Raw genomic sequence first — 23,235 nt, forward strand, 5'->3', positions numbered from 1 at the left:
GTCCAAGCCAATCTGAAATTCTGCTTCGGGGTCAAAGTGTATGTTTTGCAGAAGACCCGACCTTTCTTTTAAAATAATTTTTCAAATCTATGTATCCAAAATAGGATCAGACGATCCAGGGCAAGCTTCCCTTTTTGGTGCCAGGTGTGCCCAAATCACTGTGGGCAGCCAAACCCCACTGTGTGTAGCCATACTGGGTTTGGCCGCAGGGTGTGGGCTACAGTATGGGCTTGCTCCTAACACTTCACTGGCGGCCAACCCATCTGCACATGGCCTGTGCAAAAGTGTTTTGTCATAGGGGTCTACTAATTTTTATGAAAAATTCTTTTTTGACCTGTGGAGCCAAAATGGAATGAGCGCACCAATATTCCTAGGGTTGTCCCATGAACCTGTGCAAGGTTCCCTGGCTGGTGCCAGATTCTTTCTAGGATCCTCCATGAGGTTTCAAAGAAACATTGAAATTGTGGATAATCTTCAAATTCACACAGAGGACCTCATTGCGATTCGAGAATCCTTCAAGGATCCAAGCGCCTCATGATGAAATCTTTTTTTGTTTTTTTTATTTCAACTGGGGGTGGGGGTCCCATTAAATCTGGAAAGTTCTAAAACTACTGAACAGATTGGCACCAAAAAAGAGAAAGACAAGCCTTAAGTAAATTTCTTTCTTCAGGCTAAATTTGGTGTATATCTGTTTAGCATTTTTTTCTGTATCGCAGAGCTAAGAACCCTAGGAGAATTGTCACTTTTGCGTCACCATCATCCTTACTTCCTTACTTAAACCATGAAGGACAACTGTCTTTTTGAAAATGTTTTATGTTTTATTTTATTGCCAAAGTAATTAAGAAAACAAATAGTGCAATTCCTATACCTAATCATAACTACTCTGATGCTATTGCAGCCACTGTCACATGTATACTAGTTGCAAAATACTTGTCACAATTTGCGACCAGTTAATATTTATTAAATGTGACTTACATACCAATAATCTGACCTACCTCATGCATATTTATACGGTTGTTAGCAAATTGCAACCTGTTGAAAAGTCCTCCTTCCCGTTACTTAAGGTACAATGAAGATAGAGAAGCAGGTATATGTAGAGATGTTTATTTCACATCCGACACAAGTCAGGTACAAAGCAAGAATACCGGTAACCGCCACCCTCCATGCATATATCTCCAGCTCACCATTCAAACATATACATATTACGCAGCTATCCAAGATGCAGAACACACGCGGCAACATTCAAAACTAATCATGCCACGAGAATATTATTCTAATTTGACAAGTGCACATGTGCGCTCATGTCAACTTCAAATAACAACATCCCACACAGCTCCCTCCTTTTATATATATATATAAGAAGAACTACCCCACGCAAAAATTAATGTCGAGTGCAAGTGAATCCAGCATCAGTGATGATGGCTCAGCACGCAGTACATACCAGACAAAAAACTTGTCTGTTTTAGAGGAGGTCGAATTGGTCAATCTGGAGAAGAGCATTTCGAGAGGCGGAGGAAGAGGGAGGGGAAGGCGACCATACCCCAACCGAGGACGCAGAGGAAGAGGCAGGGGGCTACAAAATCAAACAACCCCAGCATCAGCCACCGAAAAATCCGCAGGGCAAGACGCAGAAAAACGCCAATACCCCCTCCGCAATCGCAATCCGAAACAAACCTAATAGTGAATCTTGCAGAATATCAACTAACAGAAACTGAGAGAAGTGTGTTGAATAAGGGACTATCATTCTGCCCGGAAGCGCATTTTGATTACACAGAGACAAGAATAGATCTGTATAAATATGTTAGAAAGTTAAAACTGGCAAAAATACATGCAGGAAAATCTATTGAGACATCAAACATCCCGGAAGAAAACATGAATGATATCACTTTCAACACCATTGCAGACATACCGGATTTGAGGAACAGTTTTGAATCACTATTTGATCTGAATGGTACATCATTATCAGATACGGAATTGCTGGCAGAGCTACAAATAGCAACAGATGAGAGACCAGCCACTGGCTTGAAAAGGAAATCTAGATACTATCCGATTTTATCTCCCGGCAACAAAATCGATCTCTTCGCAGAAGCAGTAACAAAAGAAATTGACAACCTAACCAAAGTAAGGAACAAAACGCGTGAAAACCTCACAAAATCTGAGCGAGTAGCCATAAAAACACTGATGGAAAATGAGAAAATCACTATAAAGCCAGCGGATAAGGGGGGCAACATCGTGCTGATGAAAACATCTGACTACATATGCGAAGCACAGAGACAACTGAATCAAGAAAATAATTATCAGAAATTGGAAAACAATCCATATGTGAATATACAGAGAGAATTACAAAAACATCTGGAAACTTGGCATGCTAAAGGTCTAATAGATGAAGATGAAAAAAAGTACTTAACAATTGACCATCCAATAATACCCTGTATATATTTTCTCCCGAAGATTCACAAAACTTTGAACCATCCTCCTGGGAGACCAATTGTCTCAGCTTGTGGGTCATTATATGAGAACGTTTCCAACTATGTGGATAAATTCTTAGCCCCTGTTGCACAAAGTCTTCCTTCATACATTAAGGATACTGGGGACTTCCTGAGAATACTGATGAATGTAGATTGGAACCCAGAATATCTGTTAGTCACCATCGATGTAGTCTCACTCTACACTTCAATCCGTCATGAGATCGGGATGCAAGCTGTAGAATACTACCTGAAACAACGCAGCATCATTTATTTGGAACATTCACAAATGCTGATCAAAATGATTGACTTATGCCTGAGAAATAACGTATTTTTCTTTGACAAACAGTTATTTAAACAAATCTGTGGCACGGCCATGGGCATTTCTCTATCTCCCAACTATGCGAACATTACAATGGGGTGGTGGGAGAAGACTGTGGCGTGGAATGAGGAGAATCAACATGATTTGGACCGAATAATATTGTGGGTGCGTTATATCGACGACCTATTTATTATTTGGCATGGTACAAATGATCAATTCCAAACTTATTTTAAGAAACTGAATCAAAATGAAATTGGTCTACAGTTTACATGTAACACCAGCACAACGGAAATAGACTTTTTGGACACCAAAATATATGTGTCGAATGATAAACTGGAATCGACTCTCTTTCGTAAAAAAACTGCTACTAACAGTGTGCTCCACGGAACAAGCTTCCATCCAACATCCTTGTTACGAAGCATACCCTATGGAGAGTTTACACGCCTGAAACGAAATTGCTCTGTGCCGGCAGATGCGGAAAAAGTGATAAAGGAGAGTAAAAGCAGATTCAGAGCAAGAGGTTACAAAGAAAGAGTGCTGACACAATGCAAAAGAAAGATTGATTTGAAAACAAGAACACAAACACTAATGGAACAGCCTAAAAAATCTGAAACCCACACACCCCCCAGATTCATCACAACTTTCAGTAAGGAAAGTGGTAAAATTGCACGCATATTGAAAAAATATTGGCACCTACTGTCCGGGGATCCAGACATTGGAACAGTTCTCGGTGAAACACCGCAAATAACGTACAAAAAGAACACATCCATTAAAGATTTGTTGGTTCGAAGTTATTTTCAAGAGAAACATAAGACGAATTGGCTGCAAAATCAACGAAAAGGGTTTACACCATGCAACTCTTGCAAAGCTTGCAAAATTGGCAAAGGCATGAAAATGATTGAGGAACCAGATGGAAAACTAATGAGAATTGAACAACAGATCTCTTGCACTTCGAAAAATGTTGTATATATCATTGAGTGCAAATGTGGACTGAAGTACGTGGGGTGTACAACTTGTATGTTAAAAAAACGAATCTTGGAACACATCCGAGCAGTCAAAAATTCCAATATGCAATATGCGACAGCAAAACACATGAGCATTTGCCAAAATGGAGACTGGAGACAAATGCATTTCTATGGTGTAAAGATGGTGGACAAAATGGAGAGAGGTGGTGATGTGGTTCGCAGACTGCGACAAATTGAATCTCGCATGATAGTCAGACTCAGAACGAAACACCCGAAAGGGATGAACTTTGGAGAAGATCTGCACGTTCATCTTGAATAGTAAATGTGTTCTCGTCATGATAATCGGGTACTATACCAGAAATTATGAACATTGTGACAGCAATGCAGAACATGCATTTAGGACTTGGGTACTATACCAAGAATTCTTGATAAGAATACAGCCCCAGTGAACTATTTGTCACCAATGTGCAGTTATTTAAAAAGCACAATATTGTCTTTCTTTTATTTTCATTATTTTTCACAAATGGACACTGTAACTACAAATCCCACAATGCCTCCTAAATGGCTCTAAGTGGGATAGTATATAAACAAACACTGAAGAGGGACTAACCAACCGTGAGCAAGGCCAGTGTTGGCTGAAACGCGTTGGTGGGGTGAAGTCTTGAATAAAAAGACTTAAATTAATTCCTGATGTGCCGCCTCCTTTGTTTGAAAAAAAATATATATATATATATATATATATATATATATATATTTTTTTTTATTATTAAGTAAGGACAAAATCCTTAAATTTGATAGGTAACTTGCGAACTCTTGAGCTTTTTGTTGAACATGTGGAAGCAGAAACACAAGGTTCACTAGGAGATGTTCCCGAATTTGAAGTGTTCATGCCTTCATTTATGACATCCAAAAATACCTTTGAAGAATTATCATCACAGAATTCTTTCTTGCCTTTAAATTTAGATACTCTACTAAAGTTCCAAACACTCCCATCTTCCACTCGTACTGCATTTTTGAATACTTCAACTACCTCTATGGGATCAGACCAATTTGATAATCTTTTACGTACAAAACAACCCTTCTTCAACCGTACTAAATCTCCAACCTGAATAGAAATATTCCTCACAGTCTTATTTTTCAACAAATCATTCTTAATTTTTATTTTATAAGCATCTACTTACCTGCGAATTTCTTTAAAATCAATCTTAGCAAACTCAGTACGTGTTTTATCCTTGTTCTTTAACCACCATGGTACTAATTTTGTACTAGGTTTACGTCCCCTCAATAATTCAAAAGGAGACAATAGAGTAACCACATTAGGAGCTGTTCCATAAGAGCAACATGGATTGAAGAGCTTTGTTCCAACACACTCCACCTTTAACAGCTAACTGAATTGCCTCTTTAACAACCCTATTGAATCTCTCAATTTGACCACTGGCCTCTGGGTGAAACACTGCAATCCTTTTGTGCATTATGCCACATCTTGTTAAATAATTTTCCATTTGTTTGCTAATAAGTTGAGGCCCATTATCTGTAACAATTTCTTGAGGAATACACTCTCTACAGAAGATTTCATCCAAACATTGTATGATTGTATCAGAGGTAACCTCCCTAACCATCTTAATCTCTGGCCATTTAGAAAAATAATCCATAAGTACAATGCCAAATGAATATTGCTGCGGTAATATACTAAATGGGCCAATAATGTAAATTCCTAAGTTTATTTCATGGTGAAGCAGGTAAATCTACCGGTTGCGGAGAAGTAGTCAAAGCCTTAGCTGACTTATCACTACTAGCACACAATTTGCAAAGTCACACCTGGTGCTCAACATATGAGTCAATTCCTGGCCACCAAAAATTGTCTTTTAAACGTCTCCTAGTAATTGAAATACCATCTTTCTGAGATCAAAAGGCGGAATACATTTATCTCCCCTTAAAATAATTCCATTCCCTATGGCCAATTCATCTTTAATCTTATAATAACTAACCAAACTTCCTATGAGTTCTTTCTCTTCCGGCCAATCATTTAATATAAACTTCTTTACCTCTTTGAGTTCCTGATCTTTATCCATTTCCTCATTCCACATTTGCTCATGCACCACAGAATTCTCGCTAAATACCAAATTCACATCACATACAACATGTGCTACTTCACACTCATCAGTGTCAACACTGTCTGAATCTTTACACGCATTACATGCAGTCAGCATGGACATTAGATTTCCCAGGTACATACTCTAATGAATATTGAAAATGTTGTAATCTTGATGACAGTCTAGCCAATTTTGATGATAGTGTACGACCCCCACCAGGTGATAAGATGTGCACTAAAGGTTTGTGATCAGACTTGATGGTGAATTTTGTAACCCATAAGAATGGTCTAAAATGCTCAGCTCCCCAAACACATGCTAATAGCTCTCTTTCAATCACAGAGTAATGACATTCAGATTCCCTCAATGTCCTTGAGGCATTTGGCACAATCCATTCCTTACCCCATTCTTCTTGGATCAGTCCTGCACCTAAGCAACAATTGCTTGCATCCACCATTACAATACAGTGTTTACCTATAACAAAAGGTTTAAGGCACAGAGACTTGATAATCATCTCCTTAACAGTGGTAAAAGTTGCTGTCATAGTATCAGTTCAAATATATTTGGCATTCTTCTCTAGGGGCTTCCTAAATGGTTCAATCACAGTTGCATAATTAGGAAAGAATTTAGCATAGAATTCTACTAAACCTTAGAAGGGTACTAATTGTTCTTTGTTCTCAGGGATAGGAGCTTTGTTAATATTCTGCAAAAGTGATGCATTAGGTTTGATTCCATGTCCACTGATACAATGTCCCAAGTATTCTACTTCTTTTTTTTAATTTGCATTTGTCTGCATGAAGTGTTAAACCTTTGTTTTATAAGGCATTCAGCATTTTCTTTAAATTGTGGTCATGTTCATCGACATCTTTACCAAAAACTAAGATATCATCTTGGAATGCTATTGCTCCAGTGAGACAATTTAAAGTTTCCTTCATCAACCTTTGAAATACAGCTGCAGCGCTAGCTAAGCCAAAGGGCATCCTGCAAAATCTATACAATCCTTCTGGTGTTATAAATGCAGTTAGGTCTCTTGATTCCTCATGGAGAACGACTTAGTTTTATGCATTCGTAAGGTCCAAAGATGAAAATACCTGTGCATTCAATGTAGAAACCATCTCATGTAAATTTGGAGGAGGATGAGAATCCACACAAATAGCATTGTTTAAACTGCGCAAGTCTATGCACAAACGAAGATCTCCCCAGATTTAACATAAATAACTACTGGTGAAACCCAAGGAAATGACTCTATAGGTTCAATTATCTTTTTGCTACACATATCATTGAGCATATCTTTTAGCTTATTCCTGTAAGATAAGGGAACATTCCTAACCCTATGGTGTACAGGTAAGGCATTGGCATGTACTTTTATGCGATGTTCAAAACCTTTGTATTGACCCAGTTTATCACTGAATAATGCAGGGTACTCTTTTTTGATCTTAGAGACCAAGGAAGAATCATTCCTCTTAGTTTAAAATAGGAGTTGTGGGAATTGTAACAATAGAATATACAGGTGGGTCAGCATTAGGATCTAGTTTTATACCTAGTTTCTCCTGATGTGGCCAGCCTAATAGCGATTCTCCTACTTTTGTAACATAAATATTCCCCTGAGTGCTGCGTTCATGAAAAGTCAAGTCTGCTATGAAATACCCACTAAGTTGTAGTTTGTGATCAGTATAACCACTTGGTGAAATATCAGGTTGTACATGTTCAACATCAGGCCAATTAGATTTAACTAAAGTGTGAGGTAAGATGGTATACCACGAACAAGAGTCCACTAAAACTTTTGTAGAAATTCCATTGATGGTAACATTACATGAAGGAAATTTTGGAATACTTATTTCTTTAGTTACACAAAGTATAGTATTAACATCATAGTCATAATCACATAGCTCTTCATGTTCTTGGATAACATTAATTCTCCTTGGAGCTGATCTACAGACTCTAGGAAAATGTCCGTTCTTGTTACATCTAGCACACACTTTCTCTAAAGCAGGACATGACTTTGAGTTCCCTAAATGATAGGTGCTACTGCATCTAAAACAATAAACACTGTTCCATCTTGGGTCAGAGTTTTGCCATTTATTTCTGTTTTCTGTTTTATAATAAGTTTCATTCCTTTGGTTTGGAATTTTTTTTGTTTGTCAAATTCTTTTTGTTTGTCATATTCTTTGTTAATGACATGCACACCAGATTTATCACATGACCTGATCTCCTCCACAACTTTTCTGAGTGTTCAGTAGATTTCGCTATTTCAATAACTGCATTGAGAGACATATCTGAAGTAGTCCACAATCTTTGTTGTATTTTGTTGTTATTAGTACGCATAAGAATTTGATCTCTTAAAACTTGGTCATAGTTGATGTGTTCAAAGTCACATGTGACTGCTAGAGCTCTTAATGAGGATACATAGTTGTCAATGGATTCATCACTTTTTTGTTTCCTTGAATAAAATTTGAATCTTTCCATGACCATATTTTTTTTTCCATATCGAATAGAGAGTTGTTTAGAAGCAATTTGGTAAACATTTAAATCAGAAGTGTTGCTCAAAGGAGGTAGATTTTTATATTCTTTAAGAGCAATGCCTCCAAGACAATGTTTAAGTAAGGCTAATTTCCTATCTGGTTCACATTCCTCTCCTTCAAGAACATCCACATATGCAAGGAACATTGCCTCCCATATCTCCCATTCAATCTGGGGTTCCCCTGGTAATGTGAGAAATGATGGGGGAGGTTGAATTCCTGTCATGCTTGTGTACACATTATTTTAATCTCTTTTGCTAATAAATATGATATAGAATTTAGAGTGTGTGTGTGTCACAGATGATATTGGTATAAACAGAGTTAAAGAATATGACACGCGAAATATATGTGTGCTTGTCCCAGATGAATACTCACAACCAACTGAAAGATCGTCAAATTCGCACTGCAAGTTCCTCAGCTGATCGCGCTAAAACCGGGTTTTACAACATGTGTTTTCCTAGTATTATTGTTGGCTTCGTATGTAGGGGCGTTTCTTCAGTCTAACAACAATCACAGCAGAAGACTCTTGAAAGATGAATAGCGTATGGTCGCTAGAAGAAGTTACATCGCCCAATAATATGAGATATTCCACAGGAAAAGGTTTGCCAATACTCCCTACAGCCAATTAAATCCTCGAATGCAAAAGCAATCCTCAAATGCAGTTATCTTAATAACACAGGTATTTCGAGTAAATCCAACGATGATGATCTTTAGTGAAGGTACGCTCCCATCCTCGTCGCCAATGTTGAAAAGTCCTCCTTCCCGTTACTTAAGGTACAATGAAGACAGAGAAACAGGTATATGTAGAGACATTTATTTCACATCCGATACAAGTCAGGTACAAAGCAAGAATACCGGTAACCGCCACCCTCCATGCATATATCTCCAGCTCACCATTCAAACATATACATTTCACGCGGCTAACCAAGATGCAGAACACACGCGGCAATATTCATCCACGGGGTCCGGAGCAGGAGACGCTAGGTGCCGAGTGGGTGCAAGGCGTTGCGGGCGGTGTGCCATAGTCGCCTCCACCCCCTCCCGAGACCCATGGGGTGTGGATCTTTTAGAACACATACTACACAGGTTCCTCTGAGTGGAAGTAATTCCTCACAACTTGTGGTTTGTGTTGTTTTCTTGCACTTTTTTACACATAGATCAATTTTTAACTTTCACGTCCTCTGGTTAGGGTGGGCCTTAGCGTGCCCATACCGCCGAGGTACGCGCTACACGGTCCTGACGAATGCCCATGTAAATCTTACACTTCTAAGGGCAGAAACATGTTGACCCCACTTTAAGTGGAAACTCCCATCATAGTTTGTGGTAGTTCTCCCACACATACCTGTTAACTATGTCTAAACTGACCAGTGAATAAAATCTTTTTGGTTGGTACAGTTTCAGACATTTTTAACATCACTTTTCACATCACTGTCACTAAATCCAGCTCCGCAGTAATCTGGCGTTGTAGCACACCAGGGAGGCATTCGGCTTCTCCTGGTGGGCCCGATGATGAAGCATGTCACCAACCAGGTTGGTGAGTGAGGGCTTCTAATAAATCCCTTGAAGGTTTCCACTGTGTCCATGAGAGGGTATTTCTTTACAGTCTTTGCCTCTGTGCTTTCACACAGACCCCTTTGCGCATGACACTCTTCCTTTGTTTTACATACTCAACCCGGGGGACTAAGAGTGCCTCCTACCCTCTCTCTCTAATTGTTTCATGATATATCTCCAGCTCACCATTCAAACATATACATTTCACGCGGCTAACCAAGATGCAGAACACACGCGGCAACATTCAAAACTAATCATGCCACGAGAATATTATTCTAAGTTGACATGTGCGCATGTGCGCTCATGTCAACTTCAAATAACAACATACCACACAACCCACTAAGATTCGTTGCCATCACGAAGACAGAGGCCTGCAGTGGTTACCAGTCCATAATGTCAGTGATTGCTTTTAAATAAGACAATATTTTTTTGAATGTAGCACAATTTCCTTGAAGGATAAGAGGCTGTGTTTAAAAAATATATAGGGCCTCATTTATGAGAAATGACGCATCGCTGAGTGAAAGCAGCGATGCGTCACTTCTCAGTGTGCACTCCTTGCGACATACCTGATGCGTCATATTTAATGTATGACGCATCATGTCGCAAGGAGTTACAGATACGTCAGTATTTCTGACGTATCTGTAAGCGCAAAAGTGACGCATTGCTGGAGTGTGTCACAAAAGTGACGCAACTCAAGCAATGCGTCCTTTCACATGGGGAAAGCCCCATGTGAAAGGGCTTGCGTCAGTCTTACGCCTGCTGTGAGGCAGGCGCAAGATTTTGACGCAACAGCGTCCTAAAAGTGACGCAGTGAAATCTCATAGATTTCACTGCGTCATTATTACGAGGCATTTTGCGGGGGAACGCCCCCTCTGCATACATTATACCTGACATAGGTATAATGTAGCGCAGGGGTTTACAAAGTGACGCATCTGCTTAGATGCGTCACTTTGTAAATAGTGTGCAACAGGAGGCATGTTTTACGCCACCGATGCGTCACAAAGAGTGACGCATCGAAAGCGCAAAACTGACGCAAGGCCTCATAAATGAGGCCCAATATTTCTTTTTTAAAGTAGGCAGTAGTCATATGGACCAATGCCTACTCCTAAAAATGTTTTTGGCCATTAAGAAAAGGAAGGGGTCCCACTACCTTTCAGTAGATGGAAACTAATAATAATGTTAATGTTTTGTAACAAGAATTTGGTCGCTAAACATTAATACATACCATCGGGAATCGGTATTTGGAAGGAACGCTCTAAACACACCCCTTCCTAATATGGATTTGATATGGTTCCCTATACCTATTTAGTGATTCAGTAAACTGTTACCAACACAATAAATGGGTTTGGTACATTCTAAAAACCGACGCACTAGTCTCAAACTCTGTGATTTACTGATATGAACGGTACACAACCAGTAAGTGCATTCATACACTTGATGTTGGGTGCCCTGACTGTCGTGTTCTCCAGCCCAGGAAACACACAGGAGACGGTAGGACGTTCCAAGATACTCTTTATTGGGTTTACATATATGTTCGACAACCCTCGCTGCCCCCGACCTCTTGCTCCGAGGTCCTGCTCCTTAATGACCCCTGATCCCCCTCCCCTGACCGGATGTGGTGTCCGGTGTCCCTTGTCCCCTCCTTGCGTCCCAGGGTCCTAGTGCCATTCCTCACGGCACGACATCTCCCCCTTTGTTGTGAACAAAAGGAAAGAAAGAAAACGAGAGAGAGAGAGAGAAAGAGAGAGAGACAGAGAGAGAGAGAGAGAGAGAGAGAGAGAGCTTGATGTGTGCGACCAGAGTTCCATCCTTTCTTCATGTGCTTGTTCGACTACTGTCTCTCTTTACATCTCCGCAATCAGTCTCTTTGTCTTCTTAAACTCTCTTCTTGGTCGTTGTTCTATGATGTCCGTTGATGATGGTGCAGTGTCTTCACTCTGCTCTTGCTTTGGTTTCTCTTCCTCCTTTATTTTTAGTTCCCTGAAGTGGGAGCTGTTCCGCGTGATGTGATATTTGCCCACTGATGCTGTGATCATGGGCCCGTTGACTTCAGTCACTTTCAGAGGTTCCTTTGCGAATGCACTGTCCGACTTTTTCACTTGTCTCTGTCTCACTAGCACAGTGTCTCCTTCTTTGATCGTTGTGCCCTTCGCCTGTCTTGTCAGCATACGCCTTCATTTTCGCTTTCTGTTCCTTGTCTCTTGTCGCGATGTCTTTTTGTTCTGGCTGCTCTGCCTCCTTTAGCTGTGGCAATCTTGTTCTGCTTGAGCGCCCTAGGACCAGCTCTGCAGGGCATTTTCCTGTGGAGCTGTGTGGTGTGTTGCGATAGTCCCTTAGCACCTGGCAGAGGGCCTGCCCATGTGATATTTGCGTCAACTTTGCTCTCTGTATCGCCTTCTTGATAGTTCCCATGAACCTCTCTGCCATGCTGTTTGCCTGCGGCCACAGCGGCGTTATTCTTCGGTGATTTATTCCTAGGTATACCATGAACTTCTTGAATTGGCGGGCCATTGTCTGTCTTTAGTGAGTGGGGTGAGCCCCACGCTGCGAATACGTCATCTAACACGGGCAGTGTCGCATGTGCTGACGTTGATGCTACTGGTCTCACTATTGGAAATCTTGAGTTCTCATCTATGATCACTAACAGATAGCTTCCTGTTTCTAGGGGCCCATAAAAGTCTGCTGCTAGCTCTGTCCACACTGCTTTTGGTAGTGGAGACATTTGCAGTGGTTCGGGCTTTGATGGCGGCCCTGTTATTTGACAGATGTGACAGCGCATCACCGTTTCTTCCATCATGTTGTCTAGTCCCGGAAACCACACTTTTTCCCGCAGCATCTTCTTTGTTGCTACAATTCCTCTGTGTGACTCATGTGCCAGCTCCACTGTCCTTTTTCTCAGCGTACTGGGCATCACTATCCGTGTGCCTCTCATTATTATTCCGTTTCCGCATTCCGATAGTTCTTCACTTACTCTTTTGAAAGCTAACAGTTCTTCTTTTTCTACCCCTTTTTCCACATGTTGCTGTTTACATGTCTCCATCTTTGCTGTTTGGTGATCTTCATTGATTCCTGCATGGTGCGGTCTTGTTTTGTCTCCTCTTGCAGTTCTTCCAATGTGATTGTTGTTGGGGTGCTCAGTTTTAGTGCAAAGTTGAGGTATTCTTCTGCCATTGTCGTTGCTTGAGATGCCTGTGGCAGAGGGTGTCGCGACACGTAGTCAGCTGGGTTGTGCTCTTTTCCTGGCTTGTGAATAATCTTGAAATTGTAGTCCATCAGTCTGATCCCCCATCGTTCTATCCTGGGCGGTATTTTTGCATTTGGATTTCCATAAATTGTTGTGAGCGCCTGGTGGTCTGTTATGATTGTAAATGGCTTTCCGTAGATGAACATATGGTAGTGTTCGCAGGCCCATACCACCGCCAGGCTCTCTTTTTCTGGTTGCGAGTATCATTTTTCCACTTCTGACAAACTCTTGCTTCCGTATGCCACTATTTGTCTTGGGGAGTCCCTTCCTTGTTGATGCTGCGCCAGTATTGCTCCCAGTCCCACTGGGTTGGCGTCTACTGTTAGCTCGGTGCACAGCCTCGGGTCAAAATAGGCCAGATGATCCACTGCTGTGACGGCTTGTCTTATTTCCTCGAATGCTTTGCTGCATTCGTCAGTCCACCGGAAACTGTGTCCTTGTTTTGTCAACTCTCTTAGTGGTGCGCTTACAGTGGCAAAGTCTCTTATGTATCTTGCGCAGTAGCTTCCTAGGCCAAGGAATTACCTTACTTCCGCTACATCCGTTGGTTGTTTCGCTTTTTCCACCGTTTCCACCTTGCTGTGGTCCGGCCTCATTCCTTTTCTGGAGAAGATGTGGCCAAAGAAAACTAGTTCATTCCGCCCTAGCTCGCACTTGTCTTCATTTAGCGTTAAGCCAGATTGCTCCAGGTGTGAGCACACTTCTCTTAGGGCTTTGTCATGCTCTTCATCTGACTTGCCGAACACTAAAATGTCATTGCTGTAATTTAAACTGTTCTTTATTGGCCTTATTATCTGTCTTATCGTTGAGTTGAGAACGTTGTGATATACCGAGACTGAGGATCCAGTTCCAGTTGGTGGTATCCTTTACACAGGTCCAGTTTGGAAAAACGCCTTGTGCCTGTGAGACAGCTGATCATGTCGTCTAAGTGTGGCCCAGGATGCCGTTCACGTTCAATGGCCTTGTTCGGTATCCTCATGTCTACGCATATTCTTATCTTTGAGGTGTCTTTCTTTGGAACAGCCACAATTGGCGATACCCATGGTGTCGGTCCTTCTGCTGATTCTATTATGTCTTGTTTTAGTAGTGTTTCTAGCTCTTCTGCTACCTGTGGCTGTAGGTGTATTGGCACTCTTCTGTGGTGCTGAGCGACTGGCCTCACCGCCTCGTCAATGTGCAGTGTTATTTGTCGGTCTTTCAGCTTTCAAAGCCCTCTTAGTAGCTTGGGGTATTCCTTCAAAATGTTTTTCTTTTCCGACATGTTGTAGGTCATTGCCATGAGACCCATCACTTGAGCTGTGACATTACTCAGTAGACATGGTGCTGGGATGTCTCCTTTCAGTACATGTATCATTTCAGTTCTTTTTTGATCTTTGTATGTCAGCTCTTCTTTGAATTTTCCCATGTTTGTCACTGGTCTTTTGGCCCCCCACGTGAATACTCTGACTCGAGAGGGTTTTAAAATCGGCTTCTTTTCCATCTTGTCATATTCAGAGACACACATAATGTTGCATGTTGCACCACTGTCTAACACAAATTCTGCTTCATGTGGCCCGACCTTGATGTTCTCTGACTCTGTTTTCTTTATTTTTTTCTTGTCTATCAGGCATAGTCTTTCATCATCATCTTCCTCGTCTGTTTCTGACTCTGCAGTCATGAGATATAGTCGTTCCATTTTTTCTTCTTCTTCCTCTTCTTCAGATTCTCCTGATGAGCTTCTTGCCCCTGTCTCGACATGTCTGATGTGTCTGTTTGTTGGCATTCGTGCTCTTCCCGGCCTTCCTCGGTCATTTCTGAATTGCCTCCCTTGACACACACTGGCATAGTGGTCTCTTCCATTGCATTTTCTGCAGGTCTGGCCGAAAGCCGGGCATGTGCCTCTGTGCGGGAACTCTAGTGCGCATCTGTAGCACGTTCCCTCCATTTGTTTTCTCGACGTTTTTGTTCATTTTTGTCTTTCTTCCAGTATCCTGAGCAGTTGTTCGTTATGCACTGAATCCGTTCTGTGCCTCGTCCTTTGCCACGTTCCATTTCGTTTGCGTGTTCTGTCGCCCTGGCTTCAGCCCTCCCTAGTGCCAGAATGTTTTCCAATGAGATTGGCTCCGTTAGGATCCTTGTGCGAAATTCGATGTCACGACAGCCTTCAATGATGCGCAACCTTATTGCCTGTTCATTGTCGAATTTGTCGAAAGCGCAGTGAGTCACCAGCTTCCGCATCATGAAAGTGTATCGTTCAAAGTCAACATTTCTTTGCCGGTCATATTTGTCCGTTAAACATTTCTTAAGTTGATCATAGGGTGCAATCTCTTCTTTCGACAGGGTTACCATTAGGTCTTCCACTTCGTCTCCTACTAGGTTTACAAACAGGCCTCTCATTTTTGCTTTGGTTACGTCCGTCGCTTCCGCGTAGTTTTCGAATCTTCTGATCCACTTTTCCCATCTAATTCCTGTTTGTGGTTCAGAAAGGCTGAATGGTAGTGGTCTTCTGTATTGTGTACTTGGTTTTGGTTCTGCCATTCTTTTTCTTTATTTGCCTTTTATTCTTTGTGTCCCCTTTAATGTATTTCGTTCTTTCCTTTCACTTTTCTTTTATCACCCTTTTATTTTCCTTTTATCCTTTCTTTTTCCACTTCTTTTATCCTTTAGGTCACTTCTGTGACTTGTTTGCCATTAATTCTCCGTTTTTGACACTCTTTTGCACTTTTTCGTGCTTTCCCGTGCTTTGCCTGGCCTCAAAATGGCTGCCGCGCTGTTCCTCGCTTTCTATTGGCCCTCGCGCCTGACTTAAAGATGGCCGCCATTGTTCTTGCGATATTTCCTGTCCAATCAGAACGCTGCCTGACTTAAAGATGGCCGCCCGTCTATTCTCTGTTCCTATTGGCTCTCGCGCCTGTTTTTAAAATGGCCACCGAGACTCTCGCGAGAGCTCGTGCCAATTCCTTTAAGTCTTCGCGCTTTTTCTCGGCGCTTACCGCTTCACTTGGTCTTCTCTCTGCAGCGCTTGGTGTGGGCTCCCACGTCGCTGCACGTCTTTGTTCAGCGCTTTCTTCTTCTTTCAGTCACGATGCGATCCAGGGTGGGCTCCTGGTTGAAAATCGCGATCGCCTTCGTCGGTGAGTCCCGATTTCCCGCGTTCGTCGCCAGATGTCGTGTTCTCCAGCCCAGGAAACACACAGGAGAAGGTAGGACGTTCCAAGATACTCTTTATTGGGTTTACATATATGTTCGCCAACCCTCGCTGACCCCGACCTCTTGCTCCGAGGTGCTGCTCCTTAATGACCCCTGATCCCCCTCCCCTGACCGGATGTGGTGTCCGGTATCCCTTGTCCCCTCCTTGCGTCCCAGGGTCCTAGTGCCATTCCTCACGGCACGACACTGACCCCACCCAGGCACCCAGTGGGCAGTGTTGAGGACCGCATTGGGAGCTGTTATTCCCCTGCGGTCCCTGCCGGATCCACACAGCCATCAAGAGCCTGCACTTGTCTTGTATGCAGGGAGCAGCCACAAATGCTGCTCCCTGCATGCAAGACATTTTTTTCATCTGTTTTCTTGCCCGCTTTGCAATGCACAGGAAAACAGATGAAAAGTCCACTCCAGTGAGTGGAAACAGTTTTCCTTCTTCCGCGAATGGGAGCGGACTTTCTGTTTGCACTCGCTTGGCGGGAGCTGTCAAAGCTCCCGCCAAGTGAGAGCAAACAGCTATGTCTGGGGGTGGGTACCCTGAGACGTAGTGGTGCGCATTCGGAAGACGCAGACACCATGCTCAGCAAGATGTAAGCAGAGGAGTGTGGCTGTGTGATTCGGGTCAGACAGTAGGAGACAGGTGCGCGCCGTGCATTGCAGTGGAGACCGGTCTAGAGCACGCCAGAGTGCAGGTTTCATTTACTTGCTTTTGTTCAGACTTGTTTTCCAGTCATGCAGAGCTCAGCATTCTCTCGGAGCATTCTCTCGGATGTAGTGGGAGAGCATTGTTAGGGCTTGGCTGCTGGGTAAAGTCCTTCCGAACTTCAATCCCCAGCCTAACCTAAGCAAAGTGTGGCTGATGCAACTAGGGAATGGGACTGATCAAGCCATCCATGCATGCCAGGCTTTGGACAACTGTGTGTAGTACATGTAACATATGGAGGAGCGGGTAGTTCTGAGAAGCAGCCAGGTAACTTACTTAAGGCAGTCAGGAGATGGTATCTCTTACTTTCTTCTGGAGCTTGGCACCTTGCCTTTCAAGGATGTCCTACAGTTGGTTGAAAGCAGGATTTCCCCACAGCTGCTTACTCAAGTCTACTTCATCTGGTGTATCTTTCGTGTGAAGCTCGATGTTTGCATCTTGTGTACTCTTACTTTTTTTTGTTATATTTGATATATATGTATTTAGTGCTTTGTGGCTGCACTAAAAGTGGTCCTACATGCTGCTGTCAATCTGGCAACAGGTCCCTGTAAGTTTACATTGGTCACATTCCCTGGACTTTTCGCAGGCCTCATTTAAAGGTCACTTTTATATATTGTTTCATCGCCTGCAAAGACATTCAATTGGCTTAACCTTCATATTTATTTTTAAAGCCGTCATTTTATTATGTATGAATGCTAATCTATCCTCACAGTATCTTCTGAATTCTAAAATTCTTACTGGAATGCATGAGGAACTAGTAGGTTTGTGGGGCTGTCAATGGAGCCCGGCTTTTCAGACTGCCATTTTTAACCATTTCTGTGACAGAGATTTGACCCGGGCTCCTATGCAGAGGCCTGAGATGGGGAGTGCTTACCTGCCATGGTCAGCCATAGCCTGGAAATGTTAAGACTGTAGTAAAATGCCCTGACTGGTCTCCATGGAGAACCCTTTTAGAGTAAAGGCTTTTCCTTGGACGGGATGATTCCATGTCTGAATGATAGTCTTTGACTATCTTATATTTTTCCCACACACAAAGCACCCTGTCGGTGCTTGCGGAACTTCACCAATGCAGTAGAATGCCTTCATCTGCTTCAAGTTACACTTGCCCTGTGTCCATGGCTACAGCTGCTAGTCTGTCTCAGTGTGCATAATATCACTAACTCCTTGCATATCATTTTGTTCAAATTGTGGTTGTGGTGCAGCACTTCATAAGATCTGGGAGCATGTGGACAGAGAGATGGAGCGAATGCTGCTCGATCTGCAATGCTCGATAGATGCCCAGTGCTCAGTTGCCCGCAGTACGTGAGGCCGTGCTCTGGCCACCGTGGTGGTCGTGCGCTGGTAAGAGGCTATTGTGCAGGTCGGTGTGCAGCGTGCGTACATTGGACTTTAGTAAACAAAGCTGCAGTGCTACATGGACGCTCAGCTGTGCTTCCCAGTTGCGCTGCACCCATGTCCCTTTCTATTGCAATTTCTGTTTTTTGTCTGATTCAGTGGCTGCAAATGGCACTCGGGGGCTTGTAGCACCTCGTGTCAAGTTAACCTGCTCTGTGTGTTTACTTCCTGGAACTGCTCCAGCGCCTCTCTACGTAATTTTTGGTGGATGCCAGTTTACTCTGTCAGCTCATTGAACTGCATGGAATTCTGTGGAGTTTCTCAGTAACTCCATGGAATTCTATGGACTGAAACTCTGTGACCTCTGCCCAACCCTAATAAGGAGCCAGCCCACGGCATGGTGTCCGGAGGGCCAATAATGGCTCCAAGAGGGGGTCTGCGCAGCCCCCCCACCTTTTTTATTTTAGGTTCTTCTCAGGGTAGGTGGCGGTCCACAGAGCTGAAAATGGTCCAGGAGGGGGGCCACACGCTGCCCCTCCCTTTTAAAAATATGGCCAAGCCCCGGGGAGGTGGTGGTCCTGAGGCCATAAGTGGCCCGGGAGGAGGGCTGCGCAGATCCTCTCTCACATTAGTCTCAGGGTAGTTACTGTCTCCAAGGCCCATATCGGCCATGGAGAGAGGGGCCGCAGGTGCACCCCTCCACATAATATATATTTAAACATGCTCCCAGGACCTGGCCCACCTGGGGGCTGAAATACAAATGAGCCTGGTAAACTGTGGGTGAGTGTGTGAAAAGTTTCAATGCTCCGTCGATCATCTCCTTGTGTTTGCTTTATTTGCCCTAAGTTGGCAGGGTATGCCCAGACGTGGGTCCCTTGCTAACTTTGCCACTGGATTGAAGCTAGCCTGCCTGATGAGGGATATTACCATGAAACTAGCCCCAGGATGCTTGTTTCTGGTCCAGGGAAGACCTGGCTTGGCAGTTCGGGCCGGACTGTTCCCATGAGGCACAGGATCAAGACTGATTTGCACATAGCTGGGTCTAAACTGGGGTGGCGAAGTGAGCTAAAGAACGATGATGGATTCAACCCAGATCTGTGACTGAGGGTGAGTGTCTGAAAAGTTTCAGCTCTCCGTCCATCATCTTCTTGTGTTTGCTTTGTTTGCCATAAATTGTCAGGGTATGCCCAGTCATGGGTAACTTGCTCACTTTGCCACTGGATTCAAGTTAGCCTGGTTGATGAGGGGTGTTACCCCGAAACTGGTCCCAGGATGTTTATTTCCAGTTCAGGGAAGTCCTGGCTTGGCAGTTCGGGCTGGAGTGTTCTTATGAGGCCTAGGATCGAGACTGACTTGCATATAGCTGGGTCTGAATCGGGGTGGCGAAGTGAGCTAAAGAACAATGATGATTCAACCCACAACTGTGACTTGGGGGTGAATGTCTGAAAAGTTTCAGCGCTACGTCCATCATCTCCTTGTGTTTGCTTTCTCTACATAATTATATACATATATGTATGCATATATATATGTGTATATCAGAATCAAAAGAATATGCAGTGAAGAACAAGATCTAGAGAGATGTACACAAGAGTCTGTGGAGAGATTCAAACAAAGAGGCTATAGTGATTCAATCCTCAATGAAGCACAAGCCAAAGTCAAGTTGAGAAGTAGAGAAATGCTCCTAGATTCATCAGGCAACAACAATCAAGGAACAGGACAGGATAACACTGCACCCAGGTTGATCTTAACATATAATCAGCAAGAGAGAAAAATAAAATCAATCTTAAAACGCAATTGGCCCATAATCCTCACGGATGTGGTACTAGCACCGAACCTGCCAGACAATCCAACTATAACATTCAGAAAAGGTATATCCATGAGGACACAGCTAGTTAAGAACAGGCCAGAGGTCCAACAAAGCGAAATGTGGTTACAGCCGAGACAAGGTTTTTTTAAATGCTTGAGCTGTAGAGCATGCAAATTTGGTGTAAACACGACAAGCTACATGACTCCGTTTAATGCCAAATCTAAGATGATCAAAGGCAACTACAATTGAAAAACTGAGATTCTGTAGTAGGGGATCTCTGTGTATAGTCATAATCTAGTGAATAGTCCCGCCCATGTGCGTGGACCCCGGAGCAATCAAAAATAATCTCTTACAGTGTCAAAAAATGCAGAAAATGCATAGACACTTAAGAGAGAATTTAAAGACAGATAATGCAGCCAAAAAGGCTACACTGTCCAGTACTTCAACTAGAAATTCCACCATAAAATCCACAAAACAGCAAAGCCTGTACAGATTTCCCTTGCTTAACAGCAAAATCCCTCAGGAATGATAGAGAGAAGAACCTGGACAGACAAGCCCCATAGGCTGCCATTATGTGGCTTAATTAGGATACTGTGCCTTTAAGGAACCTTCCAGAACCTTCTCTCAGTATCCCAGAATGCACAGCAGGTCCAACTTAGCCTCAGTTCTTTTTTCCGGCTCCTGCAAGCAGGACCCTGGAGCATTGAGCTCTCCCTTTCAAGGGTTTTTGTTAGTGTTTTACACTGATTTCGATTTTTGGTACTTTTAAAGTACTCTGGTGACTTTCTTTCTGTGTTTCTGCACTCTTTTTTGTCCAATAATGCCTGCATTATTCGACAAATGCCCTGAGTGCTCAAGAAAGAAGGCCAAGACAGACTCCCATGAGGTCTGTATTCTCTGCCTTCCCTCTTCCCACATCCCTGAGGAGTGTAGGATCTGCAGAAGCTTCTCTGGAAGGACCCTGAAGGAGAGGAAGAAGATCAGGCTTCAGGGACTTGAGGAGAGAAAGCTGAAGGCACGAGGTGGGTCAGGAGGGGCTCCTTCTACCCATGCTGAGGCCTCTGGGGGGCTCCCCAGGGGCAGGAAGACCAGCCCGCGCCCAAGGTCTCCGTCTGGGTCAGTTGCGCTGACCACGACGTCGAGGGGACGGTCAACGGCCAGTTCCAGGTCTCCCCAGGGCTCTGGGTCGAGAAAACGTCGCCCGTCGACGTCGAGGAACGTGTTCCGGCCGCCGTCGAAGCCGGTGTCGATATCCTCGTCGTCGCTGTCGGCGTCGAGTGATCGACATCGGAGGGCCCGGCGTCGGCGCTCGCCGTCGAGGCGACACCGCCGTTCGCCGTCGAGGACATCGTCGTCGAGGGGATCCTCGTCGTCAAGGTCGCCGTCGAGACGAAAGGCATCTCCGGCGCCGAAGAGGTCGACGTCGAAGCATTCCAAAAGGCCGACGTCGAGACGGTCGAGGAGATCGACGTCGAGAAGGTCGGAGAGGTCGACGTCGAGAAGGTCCAAAGGGTCGCCGTCGAAGCGATCCAGGAAGTCGACGTCGAGACCGGCGAAGAGGTCGAGGTCGCCGTCGAGGCACCATCGCCCGTCGTCGAGGTTTCGTGGCTCGTCGATCTGGTCGGGGTCGACGTCGAGACGGAGACACGGTTCGACGTCGAGGAGTGTGATTCGGTCGACGCCGAAGGACCGTTCGACGTCGAGGGGACATCGGTCGTCGTCTGGACACCGGTCTTCAGCGTCTGGAGGTCCTAAGGACAGGCCCAGGACTGTGGGGGGCTCCCCACTCTCTGGTAGAGGTGATGGCTCGCCGGGACCGGTGCATTCCGGGGTGGATACTCCGATGAAGCCGTCTACGCCTCCTCCGCGGCCGGCTGTGCCGAAGGGTCCTCCTCCGAAGGCCCCTACCCCGCCTCCGAAGCCGGCTCCGCGGGACCCGCGTCCGGTTGCTCCTCCACCCCCGATCCCACCGAGGGAGGTGTCGATGCCTAAGTTCCCGACGCCTCCGAAGAAGACTCCTAAGAAGCCTGGAGCTCCTGACCCTGGGAGGCCGAAGGAGCGTCCGAGGCCCAAGAGGTCGAGGTCGAGCTCGGGGAGACGGGACAAATCGAGGAGTGGCCGCGGATCTTCATCACGATCCAGGCATCATCACAAGAGACGTCGGTCCAGGTCACGTTCTCCGTCTGGGACCCGTTCCTACTCGCCCACGCTGTCCGATTCGCCGGAGACCAGGGTGTCTCCGATAGACGATATTAGCACTTTTCAGGAGGTTCTCCTGCGTGGTGCGGCGAAGTTGGGCATTGAGGTCGAAGCGCCTACGGCTTCTACCTCGGTAATCTTTGAGACTTTACACAAGAGGCACTTGTCTCGCCCCCTGTTACCTCTGGTGCCGGGGCTCCTTGAGCCCGCCGAACAGCTATTCCTGACGCCGGCAACGGTGAAATCTGTCCCTTCCAGGATACTGAAAAAGTACAGGGCTCCGGACTCAGACCCAGCCTTCTTGAGGAAGGACCCGGTACCGGATTCAGTCATCGTGACTGCTGCTCGGAAGCTTCATGCCACCTCCCCTGCGTCCACGGTGCCTCCGGACAAGGAGAGCCGGTGGATCGATTCTGCTGGTCGCAAGGCGTGTGGGACATCCGCCTCGTCCATGAAGGCAGCCAGTGACTCGGCTTTGCTGGGACGTTACGACCGGTCCCTTTGGGACTCGATGGAGCAGTTCGCGGACCTCGTCCCTCGAGACCGCAAGGAGGACTTTGTGGAGATCGTCAAGGAGGGGATGTTGGTCTCTAATCAGGCCATCGGCGCCGCAGCAGACATATCGTTGCTGTCCGCGCACGGATATTGCCACGGGATTCACCAGAGACGCCATGCTTGGCTCAGGTTGACATCGTTGAAACCGGAGGCACAGCAACGCGTGGCGAATCTCCCGTTTTCCGGAGATACCCTCTTCGGGAAGCACGCGGATGATGAGATGGCCAGGATGAAGGCCGAAGCGGAGACCCTGACGGCAGTGGGCCTGGAAAAGCCCAAGGAAAAGAAACCCTTCCG

This window comes from Lissotriton helveticus, chromosome 7 (genome assembly GCF_964261635.1).
Source record: "Lissotriton helveticus chromosome 7, aLisHel1.1, whole genome shotgun sequence".
Taxonomy (NCBI): Eukaryota; Metazoa; Chordata; class Amphibia; order Caudata; family Salamandridae; genus Lissotriton; species Lissotriton helveticus.